General features: G+C 46.3%; 1 protein-coding gene across 2 annotated transcripts in view; it reads left to right on the top strand.

Annotated features, from left to right (window-relative positions):
* Positions 1-16,291, top strand: part of ITGB2 (integrin subunit beta 2) — a 53,766-nt gene that overhangs the window by 1,817 nt on the left and 35,658 nt on the right. For both annotated transcript variants that reach the window (XM_054976868.1, XM_054976859.1), the window contains exon 2: positions 4,904-4,991. The gene's annotated coding sequence lies outside the window, so the exon portion shown is untranslated. The remainder of the gene's footprint in view (positions 1-4,903; positions 4,992-16,291) is intronic.

A 16,291-nucleotide genomic window follows, 5' to 3' on the forward strand; every position in this document is an offset into this window, starting at 1 on the left:
CCCATAGACTTTACTACAATGTGCTATTATGTACTTTCTGTTGCTTTAAGTAAGATCCTGCAGGGTAGTTCTCTTTGTTTAATATGTCAGCCTTATAATTGCTAACACTCTGTTTCAGCATTACTTCAGCTCTGTGTATTGGGTTTCTGCTGGTTTTTAAATCTTTGCAAGTTTGCATTTATATACTCCATTATATTGTTTATTGTAATATCCTTGTAAATGGCTGTACTAATTCACACGGTGTAAACCATCATGAGTCTCAGTGAGAAAGGAGCACTATAAACGATGCAAATAAATAATAATAACCTTTTGATTTATAGAAAATAAAAGAGCAGGGGCTGCCTCTTAAGAGTGTGCAATCCGGATCTTGGATTTGGGGGGAAAGCTGAATTTTTGCTCATCCAGCTAAATCTGGCTTTCCCAAATCAAATCAGAGAATCTGGGATCCTCTCTGGGAATCTGGATCCAGACTCCCAGATAAATCTGGGTAAATCTAGGTAAATCCAGGAAACGTGGGTTCACCCTCTGGCTAGCTCCTTCCTGGCCTTGTCCTGCTTTTTTCCGAGGGGGGAGGAAGGAGGGAGGGAGCGGGGGAATGAGTGGCTAATCCTTGCAGGAGCTTTCCTTGTCTGCCTGGCTTCTGTGAGTGATACTGGTTCAGTTGCGCTAAGTTGCAACAATGTCCCTTGTTTTAGTTTGCATTGGGTGGAATTCTCTGTTTTGATATGATTCTCTGGTTTGATGTTGGTCCCCTGATACAGTTTGGTTCTGTTGGGCTTCCTCTTGCATTTGGGAGTGTACCTTTGGCCACTGGCAGCATTTACCCCTGTGTGTGCTTGGAAATGCTTCCCCCCTTAGGATCCAATGGAGAGTGGCTGGGGGCACCTTCTCTAGGAGACCATCGAATTGGATCCCAGGGTCGAATATTCCTGAAACATGGCAGATCTTTAGAGGACAGTCAGGAGTAGGTTCTTTGCAAATCTGGTGGAGTTTGCTGGGAAAATGCCAACCCCAGATAGTTTTCCCCATAGGAAATAGTGGCCAGATAAATCTGGGATTCTCTGATCTGTCTTAACCGGATCAAAGAATCTTTCCCAGATTTCAGGAATCCTGGATTTTTTCGGAATCTCTGAAACACTGACCTGAATTTTCTGGATTTTTGTGTGCGCGCAACCCAATGACACTGCATTGTACTCCCAGAAAGTTTCCAGGAAGGCTGTATTGCTCCGAGGTGCCTGACATTGCTCCGAGGTGCCAAGTGCCTCCAAGCATAGCATAACATACTCATGCCTCCATATTCTCCTACCACCCATCTTGATTCTGCAATTGCACTCAAAGTCTCTCTATACGAGACCTCTTACACGAGGATGCTCAAGTGAAAAGAGATGCAATGTTAGCTGGGAAGCTGAGTTCGGAAGGAGGGAAGGAGGCAGGAGGAGGAGGCAAGCAGAGAGCGTCTCCCTAGCTGTGTCGGAAGGCTCTGTCAATTCCCCCTCTCTACAGAGCCGGCAAAGATGGCCTCTCGGGGGGAAGGGTTGCTTATTTCCTCTTTGCCTCCCCTGAAGGCTCTGCCAGTTTCACCTCTCCGCTAATTTTCCCTTTCCCTCTTCTTCCTTCATAAATGCCTGTTGATCTCTGGAATGACATAGATCAAGGATATTTGAAAAGGGTCAAAAGCGAGGATGATAGAGAGGTACAGCAAGGGTTTTTTTGCAGGTGGTGAGAAAGAGCCTCTGGATGCTTTGAAGGGGAATGGATCCAGCGTGGCAAGGAGGTTGGCTGTTGATCAGGAGGGACATTGGTAGCCGTCTCTCTCTCTCTCTCTCTCTCATTGGACTCTTTATTTAGCAATGGCTGCCCACAGGCAAGTTGTCAGTTCATGTAACATCCCCTCTGTTATCTGAAAATGCTCGTTTCCCATAATGTAAGTCAGCATGAGGGAGGAAGTGAAATAGAGATGCAGAGCAGCCTGGCTTTCCTCTATGTTGCCCCTGTTTTGTCAGTCTGTGCTATGCCAGGGAGATGCTCTCTGCTCACCTCCTCCTGCCTGCCTCCTTCCTGATAAATAAATCATTATGTAGGCTCCAGAAACCTAATTAAAGGACTCGATTTTGGGGCCATTAGCAGGGTCTGTCCTGTGGCATAGGAAGTGTGATTGTAGGTGGTTGTGAGCTCATTCTGCTGGCTGGTGTGTGTGCAGGAATGAAAATAATAAAAGCATACACTTGGTTTATATTTAGAAAAGAAATAAGGGTTCTTTATTGAAGGAACACCATACTCTGATAAGAAAGGATAGATCCTAACTACCTATCTAGTCTAAGGATGGACATGGATTGCAGGGCAAGGCCTGCATCCATGCTGCCAAAATGGAGGGAGGAAAAGGAGAGAGGTGTTGCCTAGAACAAAGCCAGGAAGAGAAGAAGAGAGAGGGAGGAAGTCAGGAGGAGGAAATCCTGAGAATAGCAATCTGCATATTAAAGGTCAGTCAGAGCAGTAATCAATAGTAAACAGAGTGCCCTGACCTCTCTGTCTTTCTAACTCTTTGGTTTGTCCCCCTCTGAAACCTGAGAAGAGGGACAGCGCTGGATCCTCCTTTTCCAACACTTCTGTCCAAACTCGGCTTCTCAGCTATCATTGCGCCTCGCTTCACTTGCGCATCCTCAAGTAGTTCATCTCGTTTAGAGAGGCTCTGAGACTTACCTTAAGCACAGCATGACGACAGTATCCCGTGAGCAATCGTAAATCTTGGCCGGCCGCTAAGGCTAGCCAGCCAACATTTGTGAACTTCTGAGGGTACAGGCACTTTTATGGCAACTGTAGGAAGACAGTGGAGAAGGTGAAACTTTTGTTCAAGCCAACCATGGTCCCACTTGACAAAGCTTATTTATATAACTCCCAAAGATTGTTTAGAATGAAACTAGATTTGAGGGAACAACTCCAGTGTTGAGACTCCATGGTTTTTTAAATGCTGGAGATCAGGGAGGGGTTGTTGGGGAAGAGGGCGTTTTACCCTTGCTTCCTGGCCACAAGACCAAGCATCTTTCCAAATATGCTGTTGGCTCTTGCTGAAAAAGACATTGGTTCTGGGGCTCAACTCCAGTAATTGTTACCCTGAAAGCTTTGGCCTTGTGTGATCCTACATGGCAAAGAGCTTGATCACCTTATTTGCAGAGGTTGTTGTCTCAGCAGTATTGCCTGATGGTAGTTACCCTGAGAACAAGCGAGGCTATACACATCTTCCAAGTGGTTTCAGTCACAACTCTTTGCTGACAACTAATCCGTCAGTCACTGTGGTGCAATACGGATCTGTGAACATTCCCCTCCTCTTTTCTTCTCCCCTCACATCCCAGGACAACGTTGGCTGTTTCCACAAGGGGTTGGAAAAGCCACCTCTGCTGCAGAAGCAGCAGTGAGCAGGAAGGAGGTGCATGAGGACGGTGCCTGCTTGCCCAATGGTGACCCTGCAGGCTGCTGCTTCTGGCCCTCGGTTGCACTGGTACAGAACTGCTGACATGATCTTTCCAGGCTCTCGTACCGCCCAGCAACTCCTCCCCTCTTCAGAGCTGAGTTGTGGCTTAGCTGTGAATGTTTAAATCGCCCATTAAAGGGCTGAAGGGGGTAGAGAGAAATGGAAGTTAACGCAGCCATATACCAGAAGTGAAGTTTAGCTCTGCCCCATCCCCGTACTGGATGCAGGCAAAGCTTCTCTAAGGGGTTCTGTCTGCAGCCACGCTACATTTCCCCTATAAGTCAGAACAAAAGAGATTTTTTTCTTTGATCTGGATTAAAGGGGAAAGCCCCAGGAGCCCCACATGTTGAGCTCAAAAACAGCATGAGGTTATGGGGAAGCTCCCCCAAGATCAGAGACATGCTATGATTCACCTGGGAGAAAAACCTGCTGTGGAAGCAGGCTTCCTGTTTATTAAGGTTGCTGTCTGAGGAACACTGAAAAGCTCTGAATTCATTTGGGCTATGTTTCATCTGTCCTAAGGAGCTTTCCCCCTGACCTGGATAGCCTAGGCAAGCCTGATCTTGTCAGATCTCAGAAGCTAAGCAGGGTCAGCCTTAGATAGTAAATGGAAGGGAGACCTCCAGTGAAGACCAGGGTTGCAGAAGAAGGCAACGGCAAACCACCTCTGTTAGTCTCTGGCCATGAAAACCCCACCAGAGGTCGCCCTAAGTCTGGCATGATTTGATGGCACCATCCACCACCAAGGAGTACCCAGTTTGAAGAGATCTCAGACAGATTCTTTAACAATTCCTGCCCTGGTGTTCTAAGCTGAAAAAAAAGCAAAAAGAAAGCCCCAGGCTGATGATGACTTGGATCCCTTCCACAGGGCGACGGTTCTCCATGTAGTTTTTTTGCTGCTGCCATCGAAGTGGCATTTACAGCAGCAATGAAATGCCCACACAGCCATTTCTCCCATACTTTCCTTTCTTTAGATCCTCACTGTTGCCATTGTCACCAGAAGGCTTTTTAAAAACCAGCATTTACAAGATGAGCGCAGCGCAATGATGTCATCATGGTCTTTTGCCACGATCTGCTAGTCCCACCAAATTCCCAGGTTTCTCTTATCTAGTCTCTAGACCAAGGGCTTTCCTTCCCCTTGCTTTGCGGCCCTCTTTCCCAAACTTGTTTTTGCACGATCTTTTTCTCAGGATGCCACGTGGATGGAAAGGTGTGCATTTTAGCAGGCCCTGCCCACACCAGTGTCATTTTCCTGGGTTCTCAGGGGTTTACTCTGACCTTTACACATTCTGGGGCTTTGAGTGTGAAAAGAAGTTTACCGCCCTCTTGTCAGTTCTCACTTCCCCTACAGCCCACAGAAGATGCAGAAGGAAGAGGCGTTGACTGTGAGTGTGGTCTAAGAAGCGGGGTTGGTTTTTCTCTTTTTTTTTGCAGAAAGAAATTTGTGCAGAAGAGAGAGAACTTCCACTTTTTCACAATCAGCAAAGGAGACAGAGGAGAGAAGCCACCAAGACGACTCAACGTATGTTTTTAAAAAATTATTTATCTCCTTGGTATTCTGCGGCCCACCCTCCTCTCCGTTCCCCGGAAGGACAGTAATTAATATATCTGTGGCATTTTCCACTGTTGCAGGTTTTCCCCTCCAGTTTGCTTTATGAGCTGTCAGCTTAGTTTGTACCTTGTATAATGTTCTGATACCCCATTCACAGTAGTCCATCTTTATTTTCTCCTTCTGGCTTTGGGAAGGCCTAAGCCTTTACTGCACTACTGATGGAAGGTGACATATGCAGTTGTAGAGCTCGGTTCATAATTATTGAGCTTCTGGGAGCAGTGTGTTGTGCCGTTAGTGTTGTTTCTCAGGCCGATGGTAAAGACAGAGGAGGAGAATCAATTAAAATTGTGGCAAGCAGAAGTACTGCAAGACAAGTTTCTCCCATCATTGCATCTATATTAGGACTGAGAACTTTATCTGCTGAATTTCTGCCTGTTGTATGGCTGTTAAAGACACATCGTCCCTGCCAGATAGAAACATGCCAGTCCTACCTCTGGGTATCTAGCTGAACCAATTGTTTTTGCCAAAGTCTCTCTGACCTGTGAAGTTCATTCCAAAGTGATCCCTTATTTCAGAAAGTCTGAGTAGGACATCTGCGAGCTTCCAAATCCAGTAGACCAAAATGGTCTACAATTTGCTGGGAGCATAGAAGCAGTGATGAAGAAATGGGCTGTTGCATGAATGGAGAAGAGGTGGCGCATAAATGATCTGGAAGAGCAACATTGCAACGTTACAACTCGCTCTGGATCTGTACTGAAAACAGTCAGTTCTATCTCAGTCATGTTTACTTTGGTCTTCACTTCAGGAGTTTTTCTGTAAAATAACACCAGGGCCCAAAGCATATTCTTTAGTTTATCAAATCATATTTAGTCCTTCAGTCCAAGATATGTTCATTCTGTTCAATCACTTTACTGTTTTGCAAAATATAAAGTCCTCAAGGTGCAATAAAAACTCATTTATGTTTGCTCAGAAGTAAACATCTGGGCTGTGGAAAGGAAACTAGTAAAGTCTGTCAGGGCTTGTTGCTGCCACCACTGGGCGGGGCACCAGCTGGGCCGGCCCTGATATCAGAGGAGCACCAGGGATGCTGCAGGACCCTGCTCTGTGGAAGGAGGAGCAGAATACATCACCCTGACTTCCTCTCAATCCACTCGCTGGCCTGCTCAACCTGGTCTGCTTACCCTCTGCGTCCTCCATCAAGTCCTCCTCCCAGAACTCTCCTCCAAGCTTCCACTCTCACACTGCTCTGCTCTCACTCCACACCATCACTCCTTACTCACAGCCACCACCTCAGAGCTCTTCCTAGCCACCTTATATAGGGTTTCCTTGCCCCGCCCCGCCCTCCTTCTAGGCTTGTTCCCTCTCCTGACTTGGCCCAGCTGTGCCTCCCCTCAGGTGTTTCCCTCCTACCACTAATCCCTTCATGGCTTCCTTGCCTTGCTGGCAGGGTGGGGTTGAATGCGAGCCATCCCCAGCTGAGGTCTCCTTGGCCTTGCTCACGAGGAGCTGCCCCAGTAGGCCTTTGTGCTGCTGAGCATGCCTGGCCTTGCTCACAAGGAACTGCCCCAGCCGGCTTCTGCGCTGCTGAGCTTGCCTGGCCTTGCTCGCGAGGAATTGCCCTGGCCAGCTTCTGGGCTGCCTGCTCCTTGATGTCGGGCGGGGCTACCCATCTCGTCCCCCAGAATGCCTGTGGCAGCTCCACCTGGAGGGGCTTGGCTCCTAGCAACTCCTGAGCCAGGCTGCTGTCCTCTAGCCGGGGTGTGGCTCTGGGCTGTAGTGGCTGCTTCTCCTCCTTGGCTAGTAAGGGCTCTGTTTGGGCTGCTGCTGGGCCCCTATTCCCCCTGCCTTGGCCCTTTGCCTCTGTCCTGCTTAGCCCCCTCTCTTCCCCCTGGAGGGTGGGACTGGCTGGTCTCTCCCTGCTCCCTCCAGCCCTCTGAGGCTTTGGCCTTTTGCCCCTGGAATGGGCAGGTTCTGGACCTGGTTGCTGGCTGGGGTGGTAGGGCCACTGCCTCCCGGTTGCCTCCCACTGCTCCCTCCTGGCAAGTCTGGGGGCTAGGACTCAGACCCCGGACAAAGTCATCTTTCAAAATGGATCTGACACAACACTAGCATTTTTAGTTACCCTTGCATTAGAGAAGAAAAAGACATTTCCTACTTTCTGTCTTTGCCTTTTTTGTAGCTAAATACCTAATGCTGTGTATCAAAGGCCGTATCTTAGGGAGAATAATACACATTGAACTTGACTTCATTACAGGTGAATGTGCAATCCTGATTGTGCTTGTAGGATGTTAGTACTTCACAGACTAAAAACGGTTGTCAAAATGGATGCCTTCACTAGAATTCTTTTGCTCCTTTTTCTCTGTCTGGGTCTCAAGCAGTCATCTACATTCCTCATTGTGGTCTCCTCCCTCTCGGGTGCAGCTGGAGAAACCCAGAAAGAGTTCCTTTTTCCTCCATTTGACCAAGTGGAGCACAAGTGAATGGCAAGTGAACAGGGAGGATTACACGTGAGTCTGTTCACTTGCCAGGCAAGTGTCATTCGTCACTTGTAGTATGGCCCTTTGTCAGTGGGACAGCTTGAGGAAATACACTTGATTCAAGGAGTGAAAAAAGAGGGGAGCAGGCAACAGATGGCAATGATGGGGAGGGAGGACCAAGAGGGAAGTGACCTACCTTACAGGTAGGGTTGCCAGGTCCAGGTTGGGAATTTCCTGGAGATTTGGGGGGGGGGGTGGAGGATCCTGAAGAGGATGGGGTTTGGGGAGGGGAGGGGCCTCAGTGGGGTATAATTCCATAGAGTTCACCTTCAATTTTCTCCAGGGGAACTAATCTCTGTTGCCTGGAGATCAGTTGTAATTCCGGGAGATCTCTAGCTATCACCTGGAGGCTGGCAAGCCTACTTACAGGGTTGTTGTAGTGGAGGAGGGGCTGTGTATCTTGTGGTAATATAACAATGTAATAGAGAGGGAGTCGCTCTGTAAAGGGAAAAGGAACAAAGCACACAGGCCCGACTGTCTTTGGTGGTATCAGTGGGAGGAAGTTTCATTCATCCTTATCCTGATGGTTCCATTTTCCTTCACCATTTTAGAACCACTGCCTCAAAAAAATTCCTCCTTATACTATAGAATGCTCCGAGAGCTTGTATACCAACAGTCATTCTGAGACAAGTGCTAACTCCAGCCTTAGATTTGTTTGAAAGGAAAGTAAAGAGCTCCAAGATAGCATGGGATCGATTGTCCAGCATTTAATCTTGCATTATGCAAGATTTCAAGTAGTGCGGAACAATTTGTCATGCTCCATGTTCAAGAAAAATGTTTCAGAATGGGGGAAAGTATAACAACATACAGATATATTAATATTCTGCCCCAGGGTTGCCAGCCTCCAAGCGGACCCTAGAGATCTCCTAGAATTGCAGCTGATCTCCAGATTACAGGGATCAGTTCCCCCTGAAGGAGGGTGGACTCTGTGGCATTATTCCCTAGGTTCCACGTCCAAATTGCCAGGAATTTCCTAAATCAGAGTTGGCTACCCTGTTCTACTCATGTCAGGAATCTTAAATTTCCACCTACAACATCCAACCTGAAGAAGAGTTCTATGTAACTTTACTCAGACTCAAACTACAGTTGACAAGAGCAGACCCATTTCTTGAAATCCTTGTAAGTTTGCCTTCTAAGTGCTCCATATGCCCTACTAGCAATCAGTTGTCTAGTAGGACTGTGTATGCCCACCCTCTCTAAAGAGAAAATTTAGAAGGTGACAGAACAAAAGGTCGTGTGTTTGTGTGTTTTTGTTCAGTCTGCCAACATACACTGTAGAAACTGCTCTGCACAAAACATAGATGCAGTCAAAATCAGTTCATAATCTACCTACTGGGGTGCAAAATATTTACCTGAAAGAGGCACAGCATTTTTTTCCAGGTGTGTTGTCAAGACAAAGAGGGGGTTGCCTTAAGTTTGTGTACAAGTTACCCTTTACATACAGTCATAAAGAACTATTTTTCCAGCAACCGCATTGCTATACTGAAAGATTAAGAACTTTTTTACTATAACCTTTTATCGAGCAATCATCATTCTTTTCTTTCTTTCTGCGAAAGTTGGGGAGGGAATTGCAGTTTTTTAAAAAAGATGTTATTCAAGTACAAGCGGCTTGTGTGTGCGGCAGGTGATATTTTGTGCTACAGCTTGAATGTTCTGTAGAACAGGCGGGTAAGCGAGTAAGGAAAACAAATGCAGCTGTTCGCTTAAGTAACAAGTGACCTCTGTGACATAGGCTAATGCAGGAGTCTTAGAGTCATGCACCTGTCACTCCTCATAATCCATCACAGATGCTAATATACAGAGGTCACACACCCTCTGTGAGCAAACTACCTAGCTCAGTTTTCTGGGAAGAGCACAGGCCTTCCTGCACCTTCCAAGCAGTTTGGAGTACCAGTGGGCACTCCTGCCTTTCCGTTCAGGCAACCTAAGACCTGCTTCTCTTCTTTGGCCACGTACACCAACTGTTCCATGATTCCTTCTCTAAGACCCAACTCTCAAGCCAGAACTCAAAGGCCAGAAGGCCAAGACTCTGGTATGAACGTGCAACTGGCATCTGTGTTGATCAGCCATTACGTCTTGGAGGGCCTTCGTCATCAGTTTTAGAGTAAGACAGCCTACAGTCTGTTATCTCATCACCTGGCCTGGAGTGGTTATCTGTGGACCGCTGCCCAGTGCCACAACTGGATGCAACACTCAGGAGCAAATTTGAGGTCACAACTCACAAAGTTAATCTGGTGTTGAGGCGAAGTACGCACGTTCCATGACAGCCTTGTCACTGAACTGCTGTACAGGAGGTGCATAAGTGTAGGGCCCACTGTTGGGAATGGGAATGACTAGCCCCACAAGTACCCCCCAAGGCCAATCTGCTCCAGCCACTGTTTTTCTTTCCTTTGCAATGGCTTTGCCATGTACCCTGGCCCTTGGCAAGATGCTTCTAGTAACCACCACTGCCTCCGCCACTGCTGCCCAGCTGTGACTGCCTTGGACTTTCAGCTAGTTGGTGCTAAGGATGATCATTCTGGCACAAGAATGACAACTGCGGTGATCACTGGTCATGATGGGATGAACCCATAGTAATCTTCAGAAGGCTGTGCTCACCTTCACCTGGCCCAAAGGTGAGATCACAGATGACTGTGACAAACCACCTTTGGAAATACCTGAATATGTTCTTCAGGGGACTCTGCCCAGTGAATGCAAGATTGATGCACAAAAAGATGAACCCCAGCAAATGGCGCTGTATTGGGAGGTTCTGAATGACGATGAGCCCTTGGCATCCCTGCTCACATCCTGGTCACTGTCAACAGACTTGTGAAATAGAAAAGAGCCCAGTAGCACCTTTAAGACTAACCAACTTTACTGTAGCATAAGCTTTCGAGAATCACAGTTCTTTTCATCAGATCCTCTGGATCAACAGACTTGTGGGTGAGTGCTGCGGGAAGGTCCAGTGCTGCTGCACTCTGCCCTTCCAGATGTATGGATCCAATCCATCTTTGCTTTACAGCTGAGGGATGCATTGAGATCTGGGGCTACCTGAATGCAACTGGCCCTCTGTTTCCCCACTGCAGGTATGTGACGTTTCAGAAGTCCACCTAAAGCTGTTCTTGGGCCATTTGGTTCACAGCACACCATGTTAGATGGTGCTTAAAGGAGAGAGGACAGCTGATCTGAACACCCTGCTTTCCTCCATCAGGACGGAAATTGGAGGAGAGTACTCGGATGTTACTATTCCTAGATAACTATGGCACAGAAGCAGCATGCTTCAGTCACCCTCGTTGTCCCATCCATATTCCCTAACAATTCACAATGCTATCTTGGTTCAACAAATGTGCGGGCAGGCTTATAATTTTTACAGTGCTACCAATAGCCACTGGAAATATGCAAAGCTTTTTACAGTGCTCAAACAACTTTCTTCCTTTGTGCTTGGTAAAACTAGAAAGGGATGGAAGAGATGAGTTGGTTCCACAAGAAGCCAGATAGAGATGGGTCTGCACATCAGCTGCCTAACCAGCCTCTTGCCACACTCACTGGCTCACTAACTAATGCCTACGGGAAACGGACTTGAGAAATAGCTGCTAAAGCAGCCAAGACAGGGTGGAACTAGATTGGACACTATGAATATGGCAAAAAATGTAAGGTGCTACAGTGATTTTTGTGCATCTCAGAGTGATCTCCAAAGCTATCCAGGACTCCATAGGCTCTGTGATACTATGTGAATGTTGGACACCATTTTCAAGTGTCACCTGTTGGCACATGCAAGGGCCCTGGAAGAGCAACATCACCATCTAGGGCTGTTAGTGCCTCTGCTTCACAGCCACCTGCATACCCTCTGGTACTTCCCCATTCAACAACCCCTCCAGCCACCAAACTGCCCCCATCAGCCTCCTGTGGAGTGGCAGGAGATGCCCTCACCCCAAGAACCCACAGCAGACCAGTCTTCACCGCACGAACGTTTAGCAGCCGACTCCGCTGTGAAGTATACATCCTTATTTGTTCAACAAGTTCCAAATGGTTCTGAATCCATTGACTTATTTTTTTTTGTTTGGTTAATACCAATTTTTGTTTCAGTACTTACGGGGTTTGATTCACACGATGCATTAGCCAATTTGGGGAAAGGAAGCAAGGGAGAGCCATAAAGCAGTACAACTTCACGCAGCTGAGAATCTCCTTCAAGGCCATATTCAAAGCACAATTAAGACACATGCAAAGGGAAATACTGTTCTCTGTTACAAGCACCAGTTATTTGTTGTTGACGGAGGAATGGCTTCTGGCACAGGAAACAGCACCCACCCACCCCATGTTTCTCAGCAGCGCCTCGACTTTCAAGAACCAGGCATAAGTCTGGAGCATCTGCAGGACAGCCTTCATAGCCTGGAGGAGGCCACTGAAATGTTGACCGCCTATCAGACAGACGGTTAGGGAATGAGCATGTGGTTGATTTCCTTTCCTCAAAACCATGCGTAAAAACATCCAAGGGATTTTTCAGCATGCGTGTGTCTGGCTTCTGATACGTGCAAAAGGAAAGGCTGTTTTGCATGTGGTTTTACACGAGTTTTGCATGAGTTTAATCAGCTTACTGAGCCAGGAAAATTGATTTACAGTCACATCTTCGCTTTCTTGCATTTTATAAGATACACGTGTATCGCAGCATTGTTGCCTTCAAGTTGCATGCAGGGGGGGGGGGCATATCCAGAATGGGACAGCTGCCACATCCTTGTCCTTCCACTGCTTCGGCTGTGTTCATTCGCCTGTAGGAAGCTGTGGCCATGTTTAAAGATGGGCTGGTTCTAAGCAATGGTGCAGGTTCTGTACTTTTCATTTTAGGCTCTTGACGACGGTCTTAGCCCCCCACCCCCTCTTAATGCAGAGTTACAACGTGCTTGAAGGGGTGGACTGGTGAGCTGGAATCTTGGACTTCCATCCAAAAGACTGGGCTGAGTGGCGCCCTTGTTTCCACATGACCTTTTTTGGATTGGCTGCCCCGTCTGGTGGGAGAGGCCAGTGGGAGCAGTAGAACCCCCCAATTCAGGCGGCAGGAAGGTTGCAAGTGTAGAAGTGGAAGACTTAACACTGTCCCTTTCCTTAGATTTCAGAGCGGAACAAACCAGGGAGTTAGAAAGATAGATAGGTCAGGGCGTCGGTTTACTGTTTACTGCTCTGACTATCCTTTGATGTGTAGATTGCTATTCTCAGGACTTCCTCCTTGTGACACTTCTCTTCCTGGCTTTGTCACACTTCTCTCCCCTTCTCTCCATCTTGCAGTCATAAATGCAGGACTTGTCCTGCCAGCCATGTCCATCCTTAGATTAGATAGGTAGATACAGATCTATGTCTCCTCATTTCCTTTCAAAGTATGGAGTTCCTATAATAAAGAACTCTTATTTTCTTTCTAAATATCAATCAAGTGTAAGTTTATTTTCTCTCTCACATTCACACCAGCCAGCACACACACTCTAACCACCCATCATGCTTTCTCTGCAATCAGTATTGCTCTGTAAAAGGCCCAATTATAATCCCTATAAATAGATTTCTGGGGCCAGTACTTCTCCCTCTTTTAATTGGTTCCAGGCCCAGTTTATTGCTCTTACTTTTAATATCCAGGAATCCATGCAAGAAGAAGTGCTTGGGCTTTAAATTTTTTTTCCATCGTTGAGATTTCATATTCTGCTCTCCCCACCACTCTAATACAAATCTCTTCTTCTTGTAATCCTTATAATGGTCATTTCCCCACATCTTTAAAACAGCGCCCCACTCACGGAACGCTTTGCGCAATTTCTGACGTCGCCATTTCAAAAACAGAGGCAGGTAGTTATGATTCTGTTTTTGTGATGCTACGAAAATGGGATAATAACTGCCTGCCTCTGTTTTGGAAACAGTGACAATAGAAATCGGGCGATGCATTCCGTGAGTGGGGCGCTATTTTTAAGACATGGGGAAACGGTCAATAATTGGAGGGTAGGTCAGCAGTGTAATCCCCATATCGCAGGCCTGCTGAAAGGGAGTCATTTATCACTTGCTATTTGTATTGTCCAATTTGAACCCGAGACCTCCTGATTCATAGTTCAGCTTCTTTAGGCCGTACTAGGCATGATGTTGGGAGATCCGTGTGTCGATCGTCCCTCTGCTTTTGAAATGGAACCTTTTGCAATCTTTTACAAACAAAATCTAAAATCTTCGAGACACTTTATTGCTAGATGCTCTCATTGCACAAAGTAACTGTAGGATAGAAATCAGTAGTCAGTGAGGAAGGGGGAAGTATTCAGTTTCAAAATCCAAGACCTGATATTTCTGATGGTACGCTTTTAGTACTCTTGCAATTTTCTATAAATAGGGTGGCTTTTGTGGTCTTCCTCTTACCCTCACAAAACTCCCACTGTAAGGCGGGGGTTGGCAAAACGTCATTCAGGAGTGACCAGTCACTCTCCAAGCAATTCAAAGTCATGTTCTGCTCCCACCAGTACGGCTGTGATCCCTTTCTTATCCTTTTCCTTTAAAGATACTGCAACAGGCTGAAATACAAATAGCACAAAAATTGAAGGGGGAAAGCCTCACATGTATTCAGGCTTGGCACAATAGCATGTGAGGTTACTATATAGTGGCTGCTTAAGATCTCTGCTTCCCAGTTTTAAAGCGTTTATGCAGGGCTGTATTTATGACAACTGTTATAAGATATTATATGATGTATGCTAATTAGATTTTATAATATTTAGATTCGTATTGTTTTAACTGAAGTTTAACTTGTATAATACTTGCCAAATAAGGGAACGTCCTATTTTACTTGTTTAAAGCTGGTTGTGGACCGAAATAAATTCAATTCGATTCAGCATATGAGATATTATAGTAGCAGATAAAATATTTTCAGACTTAAAGGAAATGGATAACCCTACCTAGACCTCCAACTTCCAGTGTCAGTGCCATAGAGAAATGTTTGCATGTAGTGCAGAAACAATGACGGTATCATGTTTCAAAAAAGTTTAGTTGGAAAATCCTACTGTAAGCAGTTTGAACTGGAAGGCAAGTAGGACAAGCAGATAAGAAACCTGTAGAGAAGTAAGGTAGAAGGTTTGAGATGGAAAGGAGGAGAAGGGAACAAAGGAAACCAAGAACTGGCAAAGTTGTGCTGAACAGCATCTATTACCAGGCCTGTAGCTATGGAAGTCATTTGTGGGTAGTCTCCTTCTCAGATATGTTCACGTTTCACCACTGAATTCCAAGTGTTCCTTTTAAGAAACCAAGTCTCTAGTCCTTTCTGTTGCAGAGATATAAGGGGAAATGTGCAAGCAGTTTTTGCAGGAAGGAATGGAGAAGGGGGAGCAGCAACCCGGCTGGAGCTGGGTGTCAGGTCTGTTGCCCACAGTCCCTCCCTACTGTTACACAGCTTTAGATAGTATGTTGCAATAGCCTCGTGCACCTGTTCCCTTGTTGCTTTCCAGATTCCAGTACAGCGGGGACCTTATCTCGGATGCAGTGGCCTTGGGACAACTCCATCCTGACTTTCCCATCCTGCTACTCATTATGTTTTGCTGGAGGGGCTACGAGGGTGGGGGACATGTAGAGGGGTAGTTATATAGTGTATCATGTACTCAATGCATCATTCTTAACAAGGAACCTGTGTACAGCCAGACGCCTTTACTTGCTTCTGTGTATCCTACGGACATATGTATGGCGAGGCCTAGATATCTCAATAAAACCCACTTACTCAAGAGCCTGAATTTCTTGCTGCGAGGGTCAGCTTCAATGTATCCTGTCTTCCATAGACTGACACTGGGTTGGTTAACCATTTCCAGACCAACCCCATTCTGGTTGCCTTGGCCCTTTTCTCCCTTTGCTTCTGTTGCTTACCGCCTTGTTAATTAATAGGCTAGTCCAGAAACCCTTCAGTGTCAGCAGACTTTGGGGAGAAGGTACCAAAAACCGGTTCCCCTTTTGTAGCTGATAACCTGTAGGAGGGCAAGCCTGCCTAAGTGCTTCAGACCCAGGCTAGGAGAAGTCGGGGCACCAGGAAGAGTCTTAATTTAATATTTGTTACCCCCTCCCCTTTCAAGCCCAGTTGTCTGCCCTGGTTTTCCAAATGGTGGTAAAAAATAATCCATTGAGTTAAAAGAAATTGACTTTTTGTAGCTGTACGCTACAATAGTTTCTGTCCTCCTTCATGTATTTACATTATTTATTTATGTTATTTATAGTCCTCCTTTCTCACTGAGACTCAAGGCAGATTACACAATGTAATTCAATACAATCAACAGCTGGGGTATTTGATAATACAATAGGATATAGATTGCAGACATTTGAAAACAAGCGGAAATCTCATGCAGGGATGAAACGATGTCGAACAAAACATAAACCGTTTGACATGGCATAATTAATGACAGTAACAGACAGTGTCCTGTGGTCGTATAGTCCCCATTTCCTTACAGTACAGCCCTATTGCTTGTATAAAAAAGCCCTCCTGACTGATTTGGTTTTGCACAGTTGGTGGAAAGCCAGGAGAGCTGGAGTTTTCCTGACCTTTACAGGCAGGCCATTCCATAAGGTTGGCGCTGCCACTACAGAGAAGGCATGCGTATGGGCAGCTATTGATTCTGCCCATTTGCAGAGTGGCATTTGCAGAAGGCCCTGTTCAGATGAGTGGAGCTGCTCTGGGGAGAATAGCGGGCAGAAAACTGGAGTGAGATTTATACTCTTTTAGAGTGCATTGTGCCTTAACTGCATTCTCCGGCAAAAAGTCTTATTGCT

This window comes from Eublepharis macularius, chromosome 1 (genome assembly GCF_028583425.1).
Source record: "Eublepharis macularius isolate TG4126 chromosome 1, MPM_Emac_v1.0, whole genome shotgun sequence".
In the NCBI taxonomy this organism is placed as follows: domain Eukaryota; kingdom Metazoa; phylum Chordata; class Lepidosauria; order Squamata; family Eublepharidae; genus Eublepharis; species Eublepharis macularius.